This window comes from Lepidochelys olivacea (genome assembly GCF_965140295.1).
Source record: "Lepidochelys olivacea isolate rLepOli2 genome assembly, chromosome: 13".
Taxonomy (NCBI): Eukaryota; Metazoa; Chordata; order Testudines; family Cheloniidae; genus Lepidochelys; species Lepidochelys olivacea.
The window spans coordinates 33,100,295-33,119,973 of NC_140423.1; the positions used below are offsets into that span (position 1 = coordinate 33,100,295).

Consider the following 19,679-nt stretch of genomic DNA (forward strand, 5'->3'; position numbering starts at 1 on the left):
TTGAGCAAATTAGTTTTAAGGGTGAGCTGGACAAATATATGGGTGTGATTGTATGATGGGGCTGCTCGTGATGGTGGGGTCAGGGCAGGGCTCAGCAGCCCAGGGGCTCACTTCCAGTAAATGTTCTATGTCCCTGAACCTCATGCTTCAGGGTTCAACTGGCCATTGGCAGGGGCCAGAAAGGGATTTCCACCATCTGTTCTGAGAGGTTTTTGTTTGTTTGGTTTTTAAATCTGCTTCTTCTGAAGCACCAGGCTATGTCCATGGCTGGAGATGGGATGTTGTGGGCTGGGCCAGGGCTCTGAGGTGGAGTTTGGGGTGTGAGATGTATGAAAGAGACTGACTGTGGCTGTGTGCGCGAGTCCCTACTGCGGTAACTACTAGACCCCTCTCCAGTCCCAGATCTCTGAGCAGCCCCTTAGAATCCTGTTGATTGTTTCCTTTCAGCTCCAGGGCCCCCGGATGAATCCAGTCAATTGCATCATCCCGGTGACCAAGCTCATCTTGCTGGGTTTCCCCTCCCTGGACCGGCTAAGCCGCAATCTCATCTGTGCCCTTTTTTCCTCCACCTATATTGGGATGCTGGCAGGCAACCTGTGCATTGTGTGGGCCGTTCTGCGGGACCCCCGCCTCCAACGCCTGCCCATGTACATCCTGCTGGGGAACTTCTCCTGGCTGGAGATCTGCTACGTCACGACCACCATGCCCTGGATGCTCTCTGACTTGATGAACCCCGGGGTCCCCATCTCCTCCCATGCCTGCTTTGTGCAGTTCTATATCTTCTTTTGCATGGGGACGACCGAGTGCTGCTTCCTCGCAGCCATGGCTTTGGACAGGTACCTGGCCATCTGCCACCCCCTGCGCTACCCCGTCCTCATGTCCCCCCACAGATGCTGGGTGCTGGCGGCCTCCTGCTTGGTCACCGGCTTCTTGTGGTTCGTGGTGCCTGTCATCCTCATCTCCCAGCTCTCCTTCTGCATCCTCACCCTGGATCATTTCGTCTGTGATCCAGGCCCACTGCTGGCTTCCTCCTGCTCCCCAGCTCCCAAGGCTGAACTGGCCACCTACATCCTGAGTTCCCTCATCATCTTTGGTGCTGCCTTCTTCACTCTGACCTCCTATGGGCTAATCGTCAGGGCAGTGCTCAGGCTGCCCGCGGGGCCGGGAGGCACAAGGCCTTCTCCACCTGCTCCTCACACCTGGCCATCGTGGGCCTCTTCTGGGGCTCTGGCATGGTCACCTACATCAGCCCGTCAGCTGCAGGGGGCAGCGGGAAGATGTCGACCCTCTTTTATGCACTGGCAACCCCCCTGCTTAACCCACTGATCTACAGCCTGAGGAACAAGGAGATGAAAGATGCTCTAAGGAGGACCCTGCTGGGGAAGCTGTAGGAGGTTCTGCTCTGGCCCCAGCCTCCAGGGACTGGCCGGTCAGGGGTGTGTGCAATGGGATATGAGTTCTTTTCCTTCTAGGGGTTGCTCACTCCAATCCTGGAGAGTGAACACACACAGCATTTTGCATGATCTGTAGGAGTCACTCCCAGTATAAAAAATGCCTGTTTGATGATACAACCAGAATGCAAAGGGAGCTGGGTGGTGGGATTTGTGTGTGTGTGGGGGGGGAAGGTGGGCGTATGTGCCCTGCTGCGTGTGTGTGTGTGTATAGAGGCTGGCTCACATCTCTGCCCTTTTTGTGCGGCTGTATTTCAAGATTCTTACCTGGATAGATGTATGTTCACACTTAAAGCCAGAGAGAAAAATTCTGCTCTCATTTTGTTTGCTGTCAATTAGGAGCAACCCCTGTGATGTCAAGAGACTGACAGGTGAGACGCAAATCACGGCAGCTGTATATTGTTTTTTTATGGACCTCATTCCCCTTTCACAGCCTTGGATAGTACCCAGGAGTCCCAGACACCCCCTATCTCCTGATCCAACCCACTCAATCCCATTTGCCTCCCACAGCCAGGGATAGAACCCAGGAGTACCAGCACCCCAGATCTAACCCACTAGACTCCACTCCCCTCCCATAGAAAGGGAACAGAAAGAAGAAGACACTCTCTAACAATGAGAGGAATTGGATTCTGGAATACCCTCCAAACAGGAGTTACGGGAGTAATCAACTTCATTCATTTTGAGGATGAGCTGGACAAATCTATGCGTGGGATTTTTTGATTGAATCTCTTGTGATTGGGAGGAGGGGGTAGCAGGGCTTGGCAACCCATAAGGTCCCTTTTGGTTCATGTCTGATGATCCTAAAAGCTCATAGAATCATAGAAGATTAGGGTTGGAAGAGACCTCAGGAGGTCATCTAGTCCAACCTCCTGCTCAAAGCAGGACCAACACCAACTAAATCATCCCAGTCAGGGCTTTGTCAAGCTAGGCCTTAAAAACCTCAAAGGATGGAGATTTCACCACCTCCCTAGGTAACCCATTCCAGTGCTTCACCACCCTCCTAGTGAAATAGTGTTTCCCAATATCCAGCCTAGACCTCCCCCCTTCAACTTGAGCCCATTGTTCCTTGTTCTGTCATCTGCCACCAGTGAGAACAGCCTGGCTCCATCCTCTTTGGAACCCCTCTTCAGGTAGTTGAAGGCTCCTACCAAATCCCCCCTCACTCTTCTCTTCTGCAGACTAAATAAGCCCAGTTCCCTCAACCTCTCCTCATAAGTCATGTGCCCCAGCCCCTTAATCATTTTTGTTGCCCTCCAGCTTCATGCTTCAGGGTTACAGCTAGTCACCTGCAGGGGTCGGGAAGGGATTCCCCCCACCAAAAAAAAATTTCTATTGACATTTTCTTCCTCCAAAGCATCAGGGATGGCCACGGCTGGAGATGGGACATCAGACAGAGTAGGCCAGGGCTAGAGATGAGACATTGCATGGGGTAGGCCAGGGCTCGGAGGCAGTATTCTCTGTCTCGAGTGCTTGGCTGGCTGGTTCTCGCTCACATGCTTAGGGTCTAACTGGTCGCCATATGTGTGGTGGGAAGGAATTCCCCTTTGGTCAGACTGGCAGTGACCTTGGGTTTTTCCATCTTCCTCTGCAGCTTGTGGGTGCAGGTCAGTTGCCATGGGGGGGAGGGATAGCTCAGTGGTTTGAGCATTGGCCTGCTAAATCCAGGGTTTGAGTTCAATCCTTGAGGGGGCCATTTAGGGATCTGGGGCAAAAATTGGGGATTGGTCCTGCTTTGAGCAGGGGGTTGGACTAGATGACCTCCTGAGGTCCCTTCCAACCTTGATATTCTATGATTCTATGACTATCTGGGTGTATCTCCTTTAATCATTTCCCTGCCATTGCGGGGGCCTTAAGGAATGGTGCATATCAGTCCCTACTTTTCTTTGCCTGTGGCACATCACAGTTTAGCCTTCCAAGCACTGTCCTACTTTGGTCTATTTTCAGCTGCTGGGTGGTGTCAGTGGCCTGTGATCTACAGGTCAGACGAGATGATCTGGTGATCCTCTCTGGCCTTAAACTCTAACCCAGGAGTCCAGACTCCCACATCCTGCTCTAAGCCACTGGATCCCACTTTCCCACTTCTCTCCCAGAGCAATATATAGATCCCAGGAGTGCTGACAACCCATCCCTCCCCACTCTAAGCTACTGGACCCCACTGCCCTCTGAGATCTGGTAACAGAACCCCGGAGTCCTGGTTTCCAGTCCAGCCTTCTGACCACTGACCTCACACCCTCTGCCTGTGCTGTGTCAACTCTTGGCATTAACAGAGGCTGTCCTTCTCTGAGAGTTGTCTAACTTTCATGGGAGTTAGAGCCACTTAATAAATCATACAGTCCAGACTGCAAATCCCCTGGCGGAATTAGCTTGTTTTGATGTCTGAATATTTCTCGCTCTGGATATTGATGATTTGGGTTGCTGGCAAAGCCAATTAAAGAGTTTGATACTGCTTCCTGCTTGAAAAGTTGGAGCCAGGCAATTCAAAGCAAAAGTTATCTCATCTCGTCAGAGAGCTCAGCACAGATCCCAGTGCTAAGAGAGGGGTGGGAGCTGTGGGTCAGGATTTTTGACAGGCCGTGTGTGCAAAAAATTTCTTCTGTGCAAATTTTTGAAGCAGAGTTCAAATTTGTGCGCCATGTGGCAAATGCGCCCAAGCGAGTAAAATGCTTATACATTTAAAAAGTTTTAATTTGCAATTTGTAATAATAATAGTTTTACACCATGTTATTTTATAAATGTCATTTTTAAATACTTAGAAAAAGGAAATTTAACCATTCTTCATGAAGCACAAGTTAGTTTTAAGCATTACGCTTTATGATCTTTTTTATAGACAATCACGAGCTGTCAAGGTTCCTCCCCCACTCTGAACTCTAGGGTACAGATGTGGGGACCTGCATGAAAAAGCCTCCTAAGCTTATCTTTACCAGCTTAGGTCAAAACTTCCCCAAGGTACAAAATATTACACCCGTTGTCCTTGGACTGGCCGCTACCACCACCAAACTAATACTGGTTACTGGGGAAGAGCTGTTTGGACGCGTCCTTCCCCCCAAAATACTTCCCAAAACCTTGCACCCCACTTCCTGGACAAGGTTTGGTAAAAAGCCTCACCAATTTGCCTAGGTGACTACAGACCCAGACCCTTGGATCTTAAGAACAATGAACAATCCTCCCAACACTTGCACCCCCCCTTTCCTGGGAAATGTTGGATAAAAAGCCTCACCAATTTGCATAGGTGACCACAGACCCAAACCCTTGGATCTGAGAACAATGAAAAAGCATTAAGTTTTTTACAAGAGGACTTTTAATAAAAAATAGAAGTAAATAGAAATAAAGAAATCCCCCCTGTAAAATCAGGATGGTAGATATCTTACAGGGTAATTAGATTCAAAAACATAGAGAACCCCTCTAGGCAAAACCTTAAGTTACAAAAAAGATACACAGACAGAAATAGTTATTCTATTCAGCACAATTCTTTTCTCAGCCATTTAAAGAAATCATAATCTAACACATACCTAGCTAGATTACTTACTAAAAGTTCTAAGACTCCATTCCTGGTCTATCCCCGGCCAAGAGGACTACAGACAGACACAGACCCTTTGTTTCTCTCCCTCCTCCCAGCTTTTGAAAGTATCTTGTCTCCTCATTGGTCATTTTGGTCAGGTGCCAGCGAGGTTACCTTTAGCTTCTTAACCCTTTACAGGTGAGAGGAGCTTTCCCCTGGCCAGGAGGGATTTCAAAGGGGTTTACCCTTCACTTTATATTTATGACACGAGCATATATCAAGCACATATTAATCATGATCATTATCAGTCCATAGGCTTCTGCTCATTGGTGTCCACTTTCACCTTTCATTCTATACACATGTCCAAAAAGATTTTGATAAACATATAATAAAGACAATTTAATAAGTATGCCATTATGTCAATTTATATGGGTTTTCAGATAGAGACATCATAAGTAAAAAAAGAAAAACAAGAGTTTGTGTTTTAAATTTAAAATTTTCCTAAAAAATATCAATAAATAATTATCAGCCAAGAATAAGATATGCAATTACAAATGCATTTTAATTTCCTTATTGGTTGAAATGTCCAAGACTGCTAAACTAACCTTACTGTTTTTCCCTGCAATCTTTTTTCATTTGCCCATTCAATATAAACTCTGTCCAGATCTATCAGTCCTCCATCCAGCTGTTGACTGTTAATACACATCAGCATGTCCAAATGATCTACTTGTAAACGATTCCATAGTTTGTTTTTTAGAGTGGTCATTAAGCTATAGCCACGCTCACAGTCTGCACTTGATGCTAGGAATGTTCCTCCAATATCCATCAACTTTGCAAGATCCTGAAACTATTCGTTCTGGTGAGTAAACATCACCATATCTGGGAAATTTAAAACCAATTGGCTTTTGATTCTTTTGGCTACTGCAAACTTGAAGTCATTGTACTGACTGACTATAACAATCTCTTCAACAACAAAGTCTTTGTATTTTGAATATAGGGATTTGACAGATGACTCTGTTGTATGGAAATCCAACTTCCATACATCGTTCCACATTCTTCCGGTTGAAAATTCTCAAGAAGCTCTGGCATCTGAATAATATGCACAAACCACTCCTTTGTCCTCATCATATGTGAATATTTCACAAAGTTTAAGAAGCATTACACTATGTGACTTCGGTATAACCGTCTCTATAGTTTCATCCAGCCATCCAGATTTAAATGAAGTTGTTGTTCTCTTACATGTTAGACCTCTAGACAGTGACATTTTGGAATTGATTTTTACCAGATTGGTTTATTTAAAATTAAAACTTTTATTATATGACTATCATTTCAATGCGCTTAAGAGCATGACTCAGCAAAAGGGCAAACGGGAGATCATTCAGATCAGGATACCAGAAGTTTGTGCATAGCTCCGATCATGTCCATGCATCTGTGGCAAAAAAATCAGGAAAGTGGAGATGTGTGGGTCCCGACCGTCCCAACGTGATCAACATTACATGTTCGAAATGTTGGCGGGGAGGGGTACGATTCATTGCCCTCCTTTCCCTTCCCCCCCTTGCCAGCTAGTAGAATCTGGCTGTGTTGATAGATGGCAGGAAAGCAATGTCAAAAGTCGCCTGTAAATGGTATTTTGGCCTGGCTCCCATTTCTGTGCTCGGTGTTTCGCTGTTTGCGCGGGGTTTAGGATCTGTGTGCGCGTGCGCACACACGCTCAGCTTAGAGGGAATGGTGATCAGGACTGAGGGGCACGGGCAGAGAGGGGAGCTGAGTCTTCAGGATCTGTTCAGCTCTTGGTCTCTGGCAATGAGCAGAGCTACTGAGGCTCAGATTCACATGGATCCCTGCTCGGCTGGGAACCAACCCACTCATAACACATAGGACCCACTGCACAGAGCAGGCAGGTGTCACTACTGCCCTGCAGTGATAGGGAAGAGGTGCAGATGGAGGGGGCTTTGATGGGCTTGGTAAGGGTCTCCTAGTCCTACTGAGATTTATTCCCACCCAGGATCAGCCTGTGGAGTTGGTTTATTGGAGTCCAGGGGGCAGAGCCTGGGTCTAGCTGAGTCCAAGGGGAGGTGGGACCATCTTAAGCAGAAAGAGCATGGGAAAAGGGGCATCTCTGTTCCTCTCCATAGTGGGGATCGCTCCATTCTAAGGTACCACGTCTATGCCTTGCACCCCAGCCACAACAGTCCCTCTCTCTAGGGTGAACAGCCCTGTTCTGACCTCCCCATATATGCCCTCCACCCCAGGTGGCTCTCCACAGGGGGAATTGCCACGTTCTGAGTTCCCCCAGCTATATCCCCCAGCACGGCTACACAAACCACAGCCTTCACCTCCACTCCACCCATTACCCCCAAGCCACAACTCACACTGCACTCATCTCACCCCCCCCAGCCATATCCCTGTCCCCCACTCCAGCCAGCCATCCCCCGTCCCCCACTCCAGCCAGCCCCCCACTCCCCACTCCATACAGCCCTCCCCTCAGCCACCCATTACCCCCCAACTCAATCCATCACCCCAGAGCCACACCTCTCACCACACTCCAGCCCCTACCCCCCCCCCAGCCAGGCCCCTCAGCCCCAGTTCATCCAGCCCCACCCACCAAGGCCCCTGAACCCCACTCTGTCCAGCCAACACAACCAGACTCCTCACCCCCACCCCAGCCAGGCCCCTCACCTCCACTCTTTCCAGAACCTCCCTCCACTGCAAGGCCCCTGAACTTCACTTTGCCCAGCCCCCACAACAAGCCATCCCACCTCTACACCATTCACCCCCAGAGTCAGGTCCCTCACCTCTACTCCCTCCATCCCCACAGCCTGGCTCATCATCCCAGCTCATCATCCCAACGTCATCCAGCCCCCAAGCCTGGACTGTTACCCCCACTCCATTCAGCTCCCCCCACCCCCACCAGGCCCCTCTCCACCACTCCAGCTACCCCTAGGAGATTACCCTGTTTATTTTTTTGCAAAAACTGGAAAAGCCTGATTTTAAGGGGCAAGTTTTTCCAGTTTTCACCCTCATCCATTGGGCTCTGGCCAGAGCGGGGGCTAGAGGCCAGCCATAGTAGGGACAGGGCCCAGCTGGGTGAACAGTTTAGCCTAGGGAAGCAGGGATGTGTGAGACCTTCTAGTTAATTAATAAGAATGTTTAATAAGGTGCTGGCTGAGTATAGGGCCCACTCAATGGGGATCCCATAATGGGTTATGCTTTTGCCTTGGTTTGACAAAGGAGAAACACATCACCCCCCCCACAGCACGAGATCTGCACTTGGCCTGTATTCATAAAACATCTTTGCCATTTGACTCAATGTACACAGCACAGGTGAGATGCAGCCAGCTCTGGGGTGGGCAGCTGGGTGACAGCCGCAGAGTGACATGGCATGAAGATGTTTTGCCTGATGCTGAGATGCAGCCAGCTCTGGGGCAAGGTAGCTTGGTAACAGCCACGCAGCGACACTGCATGGAGATGTTTTGCCTGGTGCTGAGATGCAGCCAGCTCTGGGGAAGGATGGCAGGGGAGCAGCCATAAAAGGGCGCCGCAAGCGGATGGCCTGCTTGGTGCTGAAGGGCAGGGTATGTCCCTGATGCTGTCGGAGGGAGGGAATGAACCCTGATCTGTGTGTGGAGACAGTGAGAGAACCCAGCACCTGGGAGAAGACAGAGCACAGCCTTAGTAATGCCAGCCCCGGCCGGGATTCAACATGTAACCGAGGGGCTGGTGCTGGGTCTTTCAATGTGGCCTCATCCTGACACCCCCAAGGCCTGTTTGTGGGGACTGGGAGCTGTGTGTATGTGTGTGAAGAAATCTGTGGGGTGTGTGTGTCTGTGTGTCTGTGTGTGAAGCTGGGTGGGCTCTCCCTGGCACTCCCCTGGGGGTCCACAGATCTTTCAGGGATCAAATCCAGATCTGGCTGCTCCTAAACACTCCAGAGACCAAGTCCCAGGGACCCAGAAGTTGAGAGAGCAGATATCACACCGCTCTCACCCTGCATCCTTCAAAAAAGAGGCAGGGAGAGAGGAGGATGAGTTATCACTGACAGGTGGGTTTTCACCAGGGATCCTAGTTTTCCTTGATAAAAACCCCAAATTCTGTGATAAAAAAACATAAAAATCTGTGCTTTTCCATGATTAAAATGGAACACTTAATTTTAGTTTCCCTATCCCCAGTAAAATGTAACCATGCTTATCCAATCTAATAGGGACCGGAGCCAGATTGGATCATCAAAAACTGCAATCATCCATAGAGCTTCATCCCTGGTTCAGTTAATACACAGAGCTGGATAATGGAGACTCTGGTAAAGAGGATACTAAGAACATAAGAACAATCAGACTGGGTCAGACCAAAGGTCCATCTAGCCCAGGATCTTGTCTTCTGACAGTGGCCAATGCAAGATATTTCAGAGGGAATGAAAAGAACAGGTAATCATCAAGTGTCACCCATTCCCAGCTTCTGGCAAACAGAGGCTAAAGACACCATCACTGCCCATCCTGGCTAATAGCCATTGATGGGCCTATTTTCCATGAATTTATCTATTTCTTTTTTGAACCCTGTTATAGTCTTGACCTTCTCAACATTCTCTGGCAAAGAGTTCCACACGTTGACTATGCGTTGTGTGAAGAAATATTTCTGTTTGTTTGTTTTAAATCTCCTGCCTCTTAATTTCATTTGGTGACTCCGTAGTCCTTGTGTTATGAGAAGGAGTAAATACCACTTCCTTATTTACTTTCTGCACATCAGTCATGATTTTATAGACCTCTATCATGTCCCCCCTTAATCGTCTCTTTTCCAAACTGAAAAGTCCCAATCTTATTAATTTCTCCTCATATGAAAGCTGTTCCATTCCCCCTAATTATTTTTGTTGCCCTTTTCTGTACCTTTTCCAATTCCAATATATTTTTTTTGAGATGAGGCGACTACATCTGCACACAGTATTCAAGATGTGGGCACATCACGGATGTATATAGAGGCAAGATGATATTTTCTGTCTTCTTACCTATCAATTTCTTAATGATTCCCAACTTTCTGTTACCTTTTTCGACTGCTGCTGCACATTGAATGGATGTTTTCAGAGAATTATCAACAATGACCCCAAGATCTCTTTCTTGAGTGGTAACAGCTAATCTAGACCCCATCATTTTATATGTAGAGTTGGGATTATGTTTTCCACTGTGCATTACTTTGCATTTATCAACATTGAATGTCATCTGCTGTATATGTTTTTATTTTTTTTACAAAATATAAAAACTAAAAATTCTCTGCAAAAATGCAAATTTTGTGTTTTTCCTATTTTTTCTGTGGAAGACAGATTTCTAGGATCCCTGATTTTCACCTACAGCTTCATTCTTGCTTTGATTCTTCTGTGGCTGCTGCATTGTTCCGCCACCCACCCTTCTCTGCTCCAAGCACTAAGCACTCCATGCACAAATTCAGGCTGCAAATTAACAGGAGATTTTGAACCATCAGAGGGGGGATGTTCTGCAGCAGCCTCCCACTAAGAGTGGGGGAGCAACTTATTTTTTAGAGAGAGTTAGAGAAATCATAGAATATCAGGGTTGGAAGGGACCTCAGGAGGTCATCTAGTCCGACACCCTGCTCAAAGCAGGACCTATCCCCAATTTTTGCCCCAGATCCCTAAATGGCCCCCTCAAGGATTGAACTCATAACCCTGGGTTTAGCAGGCCAATGTTCAAACCACTGAGCTATCCCTCTCCTCCCCCCCAATGTTTGAGTGTGATTGTACGATGGGGCTGCTTGTGATGGTGGGGGGGCAGGTCTCAGCAGCCCCGGGTCTCACTTCCAGTTAATGTTCTATGTTCCTAAAGCTCATGCTTCAGGGTTTCAGCCGGCCATCGGCAGGGGGCAGGAAGGAATTTCCACACCTCCACCCCATGTATTCAGAGAGGGTTTTTTTTTCCCTTTTTAGTTTTTAAGCTGCTTCTTCTGAAGCACCATGTGATGCCCACAGCTGGAGATGGGACACGAGGTGAGGTGGGGAGGTGGGGTGAGCCAGGGCTCTGAGGTGGCACTGAGCATTCCTTGTCTCAGGTGCTTGGCTGGCTGGTCCTTGCTCAGATGCCCAGTGTCACACTGATATGTGGCCTGGGGAACCACATCTAGGAACCACAACACAACATTATTAACTTACCATTTTAATAAATTCAGGACATAGTATAAAATGCACTTATTAATTTAAGATTTTGATCAAATTTAGGCAAAAATAATACATAATTCCTAATTTAGTATGTTAAAATTTGAAAAATAAGAATTTATTATTATTTTAATCATAACAGGAATTCATATCCTATGTAAATATTAATTTAACATGTGAAGTGAATCTAGAAATCAATGCAGTATGGATTTAATACTAATGAGTAACTCTAATATTAATGAGAAAGTATTTCCACTGAATGTAGGAATGAAAACAATATTGAATTCTTAATTTATTATTTTAATCACACAAGTAATGAATATAATATATAGTTATTCATTTATTGTTTAAACTGAAGATAGAAATGGTTAGCATATATAGTTACTAATTTATTTTAATTAAATATAGGAATTGATATCTTAGGTAGTGATTTATTTTAATATAATATAGTTATTAATTGTATGTTTTAATCAAATCTAGGATTTTTACATTCTGAGTCTCAGAATTAATATGAATTGCAACTCAATCAATCTACCACATTAATCTAATGTGGAAAACATAATGTGTAAATTGTCTGCAGCAGGGACCTTGTTTTACTTCTGTGTTTGTGCAGCAATTAGCAGAATGAAATTGTAGCCTGTGACTGGGACTCCTAGGGGTTACTTAGAATCATAGAATCATAGAATCATAGAATATCAGGGTTGGAAGGGACCCCAGAAGGTCATCTAGTCCAACCCCCTGCTCGAAGCAGGACCAATTCCCAGTTAAATCATCCCATCCAGGGCTTTGTCAAGCCTGACCTTAAAAACCTCTAAGGAAGGAGATTCTACCATTCTACCATTCTACTTCAATATAAATAAACAATAAAATAATAAATAGTGTAATTATCAACCAACTCGATACATTAAAACACATGTACTGATTGTTTGTAGAGTTTAATCATATCACTATATTAATATAGATTTTACTATATTAGATCTAGATTTTCCTTCTGCAGAGCCTTCATGGCCAGTCCATGACTGATGTTGTCCTTGGATCCAAACAAAGGGTAAGAGATTTTTAAAAGTCCTCTTGATTCAGTTGTGTGTCACTCATTAATTAGATATGGGGAAAGGTTTGGGGTAAAATTTTCCTAGGTGCTTAAGTCTAATCCCATTTCCAAAAGGGATTTGAGGTCAAAATGTGAAAGGGATTTAAGTGCCTAAAGATGCAGCCCAAGCCCAAGAAATTTCAATTTAGCATCAAAGTGCAGGGAGGAGGGAATGTTAAATCAGCTCCCTGTGCTTCTCTGAGCATCATCTACTGTATTGACCTGCACAGATGGGGTTTGTGATCCTAGGCTGGTCCAGAGAAGCTGATCCAGCTATGGAATGAGGAGCAAGAGTTCATTGGCCAAGAAGAACAGCTGGCTGAATGTCTCATAGAAGGAGCTTTATCCAACCAAAAAGGTTTCAAAAGGCAGAATAAACCCAGTTTAAGCATCAGATCCCAGGTAGTTTGGAATGTGATATGTATGAGAGAGAGAGATTGACTGTGACTTTGTGTGTTTGTGTGTGTGGGTGTGTCTGCTATTCCCTACTACAACTTCTATCCCAGATCTCTGGATAGAACCTTGCTACCCTGTTGATTATTTCCTTTCAGCTCTTGGACCCCTGAAGAATCCAGCCAATGGCACCATCCTGGAGACCAAGTTCACATTGGTGGGTTTCCCCTCACTGAGTCAGCAGAGCCGCACTCTCCTCTGTGCCCTTCTCTCCTTGGCCTATGCCGAGACGGTGGTAGGGAACCTGTGCATTGTGTGGCAGTGCTGCGAGACCCCCACCTCCAATGCTTTCCCATGTACATCCTGCTGGGGAACTTCTCCTGGCTGGTGATCTGCTACGCCACATCCACGGATGCTTTCTGACCTGCTGTCCCTTGGCGTCCCCATCTCCTTCCACGGCTGCTTCCTGCAGTTCTACTTCTTCTTCTCTCTGGAAAGCACCGAGTGCTTCTTACTTTTGGTCATGGCCTTAGATAGGTACCTGGCCATCTGCCACCCCTTGCGCTACCGCGTCCTCATGTCCCACCAGCTCTGCTGGGCCATGGTGGCCTCCTGCTGACTCTCTGGTTTCCTGTGGTTCATAGTGCCCATCGTCCTCATCTCCCGGCTCTCCTTCTGTGGACCCGACACCCTGGATCATTTTCTCTGTGACCCAGGCCCATTGCTGGCTGCCTCCTGCACCCCAGCTCCCTGGACTGAACAGATCTGCTCCACCCTGAGATCCGTCATGATCTTCATTCTGGCCTCCTACGGGCTTGTCATCAGGGCTGTGCTGAGGCTGCCCACAGGGGCCAGGTGGCACAAGGCCTTCTCCACCTGCATCTCACACCTGGCCATGGTAGGACTGTTTTATGACTCCATCATGGTCACCTACGTCAACCCATCAGCTTCCGAGAGCAGCAGGAAGATTGTGACACTTTTCTACACAGTGGGGACCCCGCTGCTCAACCCGCTGATCTACAACCTGAGAAACAAGGAAGTGAAGGAGGCTCTGAGGAGGACCCTGCTGGAGGAGCAGTACAGGGATCTGCTCTGGCCCCAGACTGCAGGGACTGGCTAGTCAGAGGGTAGGCACTGGGATATGAGGCCCTTCCTCTCCAGGGGGTGCTGGCTTTAATCCTGCAGGGGAAACACACAGCATTTTACATGATCTGTAGGGGTCACTTGTAATATTAAAAATGACTGTTTGTTGATACAGACAGAACACAATGGGAGCAGAGGGAGGTGTGGTGGTGTATGTGTCCTTGCTGGAGGAAATAAGCCCAGCTCAGTGTGTGTGTGTAGGGGATAGGAGAACAAACCAAGTGTGTGTGCAGGGAGGCTGGCTCCCATCTCTGCCCTTTTTGTGCAGGCGTATTTTTGTGAAGCGAGATAAATGTGTTATCGCACTTAAATCACAGAGGGCAACATTCTGCTCTCCTTTTTTCTGCTGGCAATCAGGAGCAACCCTAGTGATGTCCAGAGACTGGCATCTGTGTAGCTCTTGCCAAAATGATGGGGACATTATATTTGTATGTTATGGACCACACTTCTCTCCCACAGCCAGGGTTAGAACCCAGGTGTCCCAGTACCCCTCCCCCCCAATCAAACCCCATAGTCCCCACTCTCTTCCCATGGCCAGAGACAGAAATGAGAAGGTCTCTAACCATCAGATGTGTAAGGTCCTGGAGCAACCTCACAAAGGGAGTGATGGGGGTTAAAGAAATTAATGAGTTTAAATGGATCATCAGATAAATTAAAGAGTGGTATTGTATGGTGGTGTTGGCAGCCCTGAAGGTTCCTTGTGGTTCATGTCTTATGTTCCTAAAATCTTCAGGGTTTCAGTTAGTCACCTGCAGGGGTGAGGAAGGGATTCCACCCCACAAAATATCTATTTTGGAAGGGAGGGGGTTGTTTGTATTGTCTTCTTGTTCTGAAGCTCTGGGATAGCCACAGCTGGAGCTGGGGCACTGGGTGGGGTGGGTCAGGGCTCCTATGTGGTACTGAGCCAAACTCTCTCTCAGGTGCTTGGCTGGCAATTCTTGCTCACATGCTCAGGGTCAAACTTGTTGCCTGATCCTTTTAATGGTCAATAATTCTTGTATTGGTTGCCAGTTGATCTGATTAATGAACTGGGTGTCAGATGGTTCTTGTCCCAGAAGGCTACCCTGAACTAAAACCAATAAGTTCAATATCTTGTAGGGAACCTAAAGGTGTAGAGCAAAGCAAAGCCTTGGAGATCTTTATTAAAATCAGTATAAAAGCCAGAAAAGCTCCAAGCCACATGAACAGATAGAAATAATACAGTACGGGGGATATCTGTTGTATCAGTATGAGCATAGGATCTTTGATTTGAATACTACACCCTTCCTTGAGGACCTGGTGGAAAGTGACAAAGGACAAGCCCTGTCTCTGACATGCCAAACAAGTCCGATGGTCGAGGTTCCTCAATGCCCAAAATTGATGGTAGATAACAATAGAGCCGAAGGGTCAAATGATGGAAAGCTCAGGTTGGTTTGACCTATTTTGGTTGGTTTGCCCCAAGCACTATCATGAATATTCATGCTTATGCTTAGCCTTCCATATCCAAATCTAACTTCCTCACCCCCCTAATATTGGGTGCACTGATCCGATAGGTTACCATCTTAATATATATTAAGGCCATTTAACCCATTACCATGCCTGTCGCCTCTTGCTGAGACAGATTTGTGGTTATCACTTCCATGGTCCTATGGTTTCCATTTACTATTAGGTTCTAACTTCTACCATTAAGCAAGCTATTCCTAGTTCCCCCAAATCCAAGGGTAACTGTGGGGCATTTATCTACACCAGACATCACAGAGAGGCCTACTATACTTGACTATACTTATGCTAACTTGCTTTAGTTAAAGTCTGACAGGATACAGGCCTGTAGGTTCCTTGCATAGGCGCTGACTCCATGAGTGCTCTGGGGTTGGAGCACCCATGCAAAAAAATAGGGGGTGCTCAGCACCCACCAGCCATCCTCTGATCAGCTGTCTGGTGGTGGGCAGGAGGCACTGGGGGGAGGGGAAGACTGGGGTAGGAAGAGGCAGAGCAAGGGTGGGACATGCTCAGGGAAGGGGGCGCAGGTGGGGAGGGAAAGGGCAGGGTCTTGGGGAGAGGGTGGGAAGGTGCAGAGAAAGGGTGGGGCCTTGGGAGAAGGGGCGGAGTGGGGATGGGTTCTTGGGGCACAGCAGGGGTGGAACACCCACCGGAAAGAAGAAAGTTGGAGCTTGTGGTTCCTTGTGTTACAGCTGGGTATAATGAAGACAAGCAAGCCCGACTGGCCAGAAACTGGTCACCGTATGTGAGGTGGGGCAGGAATTTCCCCCCAGCTCAGACTGACAGTGACCCTGGGTTTTTCAATCTTCCTCTGCAGCATGTGGGTGTGGGTCAGTTGCCAAGATTAGCTGTGTGTATGTCCTTTAATCATTTCCCTGTCATTGTGGAGACTGGTGCACATCAGTCCCTGCTATTCTCTGCCTGTGGCACATCACAGTTTAGCCTTCTGAGGTCTGTAATACCTTGGTCTAATTTCAGTTGCTAGGCGGTGTCGGTAGCCTGAGATCTACAGCCAATGAGCCTAGGTGATGTTCTGGTCCCTTTTGGCTTTAAACTCTAACTCAGGTGTCCAGACCCCAACCCCACTGCTCTAACCCATTGGACCCACTTTCCCACTCTCCTGCCATACGTATAGATACAAGCCAGGTGCTTGGTATCGGTCTCCTAGTCCAGTGGTTCTCAACAAGGGGTACGTATACCCCTGGGGGTACGCAGAGGCCTTCCAAGAGCGACATCAACTCATCTAGATATTTGCCTAGTTTTACACAGGCTACAAATAAAGCACTACTGAAGTCAGTACAAACTAAAATTTCATACAGACAATGACTTGTTTATACTGCTCTATAGACCAATGTTTCTCAAACTGGGGTCTGTGGATCGCCGGGGGTCTGTGAGGGTACTTCACAGGGTCCCCGAGTCATGGCCAGCTCCAGGGGGTCCACGAGTCATGTCCTGGGCTGCCAGCCCCACTGATCAACTCCTTCCCCTCTCTCACAGTGCCTCCTGCACGCTGGGGAACAGCTCTTCAGCGGTGTGTAGGAGGCGCTGGGAGGGAGGAGGAGAAGCGGGGATGGGGCACGCTCAGGGGAGGGGGAGAAAAGAGGTGGGGAAGAGGAGGGGCAGGGGTGGAATGGGGGCAGGAAGAGATGGGGTGGCCCTTGGATAAAAGGTGTGGAGTGGGGGCAGGGTCTGGGGCTGAGTGGGGATTAAGCACCCCTGCGGAAAATTAGAAGCTGGCTTGGGGGTCCGCAACATTTTTAAAATGAAAATGGGGGTTATCAAGTTGCTAAAATTTGAGAACCGCTACTATATACTATCCACTGAAATGTAAGTACAATATATTCCAGTTGATTTATTTTATAATTATATTCTAAAAATGAGAAAGAAGGAATTTTTCAGTACTAGTGTGGCTGTGACACTTTTGTATTCATATTTCTGATTTTGTAATCAAGTAGATTGTAAGTAGATTGATAATTTGCCATTATCCAGTTCGAGGTGAAACTTGGGAGTACGCAGGACAAATCGGACTTCTGAAAGGGGTACAGTCATAGAATCATAGAATCATAGAATATCAGGGTTGGAAGGGACCCCAGAAGGTCATCTAGTCCAACCCCTTGCTCAAAGCAGGACCAATTCCCAGTTAAATCATCCCAGCCAGGGCTTTGTCAAGCCTGACCTTAAAAACCTCTAAGGAAGGAGATTCTACCACCTCCCTAGGTAACGCATTCCAGTGTTTCACCACCCTCTTAGTGAAAAAGTTTTTCCTAATATCCAATCTAAACCTCCCCCACTGCAACTTGAGACCATTACTCCTCGTTCTGTCATCTGCTACCATTGAGAACAGTCTAGAGCCATCCTCTTTGGAACCCCCTTTCAGGTAGTTGAAAGCAGCTATCAAATCCCCCCTCATTCTTCTCTTCTGCAGGCTAAACAATCCCAGCTCCCTCAGCCTCTCCTCATAACTCATGTGTTCCAGTCCCCTAATCATTTTTGTTGCCCTTCGCTGGACTCTCTCCAATTTATCCACAACTCTCTCCAATTTATCCACATCTGGATAGGTTGAGAAACATTGTCTTATCCCAGTGAGATTTCTTCAAACCTGGGAACAGACCTTTGGGTGGGTTTATTGGGGTACCAGGGGGCAGAGCATGGGTCTAGCTGAGTGCAAGGGAAGGTGAGACCAAATTAAGCAGAGAGAGCATGGGAAAAGGGAAATCTCTGTCCCTGTCCTTGGTGGGGATCGCCCCATTCTGAGGTCCCCTGACTGCCTCGCAGCCTGTTCACACCAGTCCCTCTCTGTAGGGGGAACAGCCCCATTTTGAGCTCTCCATATTTGTCCACCCACCCCAGGTACCCACCGCCCTCCATTCATCCCCACCCAGCCAGGTCCCAGAACCCCACTTGGCCCAGACACCAGAACCAGGCCCCTCACCCCCACCCCAGCCAGACCCTTGCCCAGGCTGGCCCCTCAATCGCACTACATCCAGCAGCACAACCAGGCACCTGATCCTCACCCCACCCAGCCCCCCCACCCACAGTCCTCTCACCCCACCCAGCCCCCCAGCCACACCCCTCAGCCCCACTCTTCCCATCCCCCCAGCAAGGCCCTCACCCACACTCCTTCCCAGCCAGGCTTCTGACCCCCCCCACATCAATTACTCCCACAGCCAGGCCACTCACCCGCACTCCATGCAACCTCCCCGCACACACCCCTCACCTCTACTACATCCAGCCCCACCCCCGCCCCCTCACCCCAGCTAGGGCAACAGCTTGGCCTAGAGAAGGAGAGAAGTATGTGACCTTCTAGTTTACTAACAAGAATGTTTAATGAGGTGTCAGCTGAGGAAAGGGCCTACACAATGGGGATCCCATAATGGGTTTGCTCTTCCCTTGGCTTGGCAAAGGAGAAACACATCATTCCCCCCCAGCGCGAGGTCTGCACTTGGCCTGTGTTCATAAAGCATATTTGCTGTTCCGCTCCATGTACACAGCATGCATGAGATGCAGCCAGCTCTTAGGTGGGTTAGCTCAGTAACAGCCACAGAGTGGCACTGCATGGAGATGGCTCAGCTGGTGCTGAGATGCAGCCAGCCCTGGGGAAGGATGGGAGGGGAGCAGCCACAAAAGAATGCCTCAGGGGGATGGGTCGCCTGGCACTGAGGGGTGGGCTAGGGTATGACCCTGCTGCTGGAGGGAATGAACCGTGCTCTGCTGGTGGACAGAACAAGAGAACCCAGCACCTGGTAGAAGACGGAGCACTGCTTTCTAACTGCCAGCCCCTGCCTGGGATTCACCATGTGCCCCAGGGGCTGGAGCTGGGACTTTCAATGTGGCCTCCTTGGTACTCCTCTGGGTGTCCATAGATCATTCAGGCATCAAATCCAGATCTGGCTGCTCCCACCCGCTCCAGAGACCAAGTCCCAGGGTTCCAGCAGCTCAGAGAACAGATATCAGCCCCCTCTCGCCTAGGACCCTTCACAGCAGAGGCAGAGAGCGGAGGCTGGGATCTCACAGCTAGGTGTGTTTTCACACACAGCTTCCTTCTTGCTTTGATTTGTCCATGGCTGCTGCTCTGTTCTGCTGCCTGCCCCTCCCTGCTCCAACCACTAACCCAGCCATTCAAAAATGCAGCCTGGCAATTAGCAGGATGTTTCTAACCATCAGAGGGGGGGAGGTTCTGCAGCAGCTTCCCTGTAGGAGTTCGGGGGGCAACATAGTTTTAAGAAAGAGGTAGAGAAATGTACGAGTTTGATTGTATGATGGGGCTGCTTGTGATTGTGGGGGGCAGGGCTTAGCAACCCCAAACTCACTTCCAGGTCAATGGTCTATATTCGTAAAGCTCATGCTTCAGGGTTTCAGCTGGCCATTCGTAGGTGCCAGGAAGGGCTGGCCCACCCCCCTCAACCCATGTATTCAGAGATGTTTTTTTGTTGTTGCTGTTTTTAATCCTCCTGAAGCACCAGGAGAGGCCCA

At 48.1% G+C, this 19,679-nt stretch overlaps 3 pseudogenes across 3 annotated transcripts in view; 1 reads left to right on the plus strand and 2 right to left on the minus strand.

Annotated features, from left to right (window-relative positions):
- LOC311529434 (olfactory receptor 5V1-like) overlaps positions 1–19,679 on the minus strand; it is a 504,463-nt pseudogene that overhangs the window by 305,373 nt on the left and 179,411 nt on the right. The gene's annotated exons all lie outside the window — the stretch shown is intronic.
- The window catches only part of LOC311529399 (olfactory receptor 10A7-like), a 329,327-nt pseudogene that overhangs the window by 169,784 nt on the left and 139,864 nt on the right, over positions 1–19,679 (minus strand). The window lies entirely within an intron of this gene.
- On the plus strand, positions 463–13,704 carry LOC311529401 (annotated as a pseudogene). Its single transcript has 3 exons — positions 463–1,387; positions 1,791–1,822; positions 12,743–13,704. The product of its transcript is annotated as an uncharacterized misc_RNA (transcript).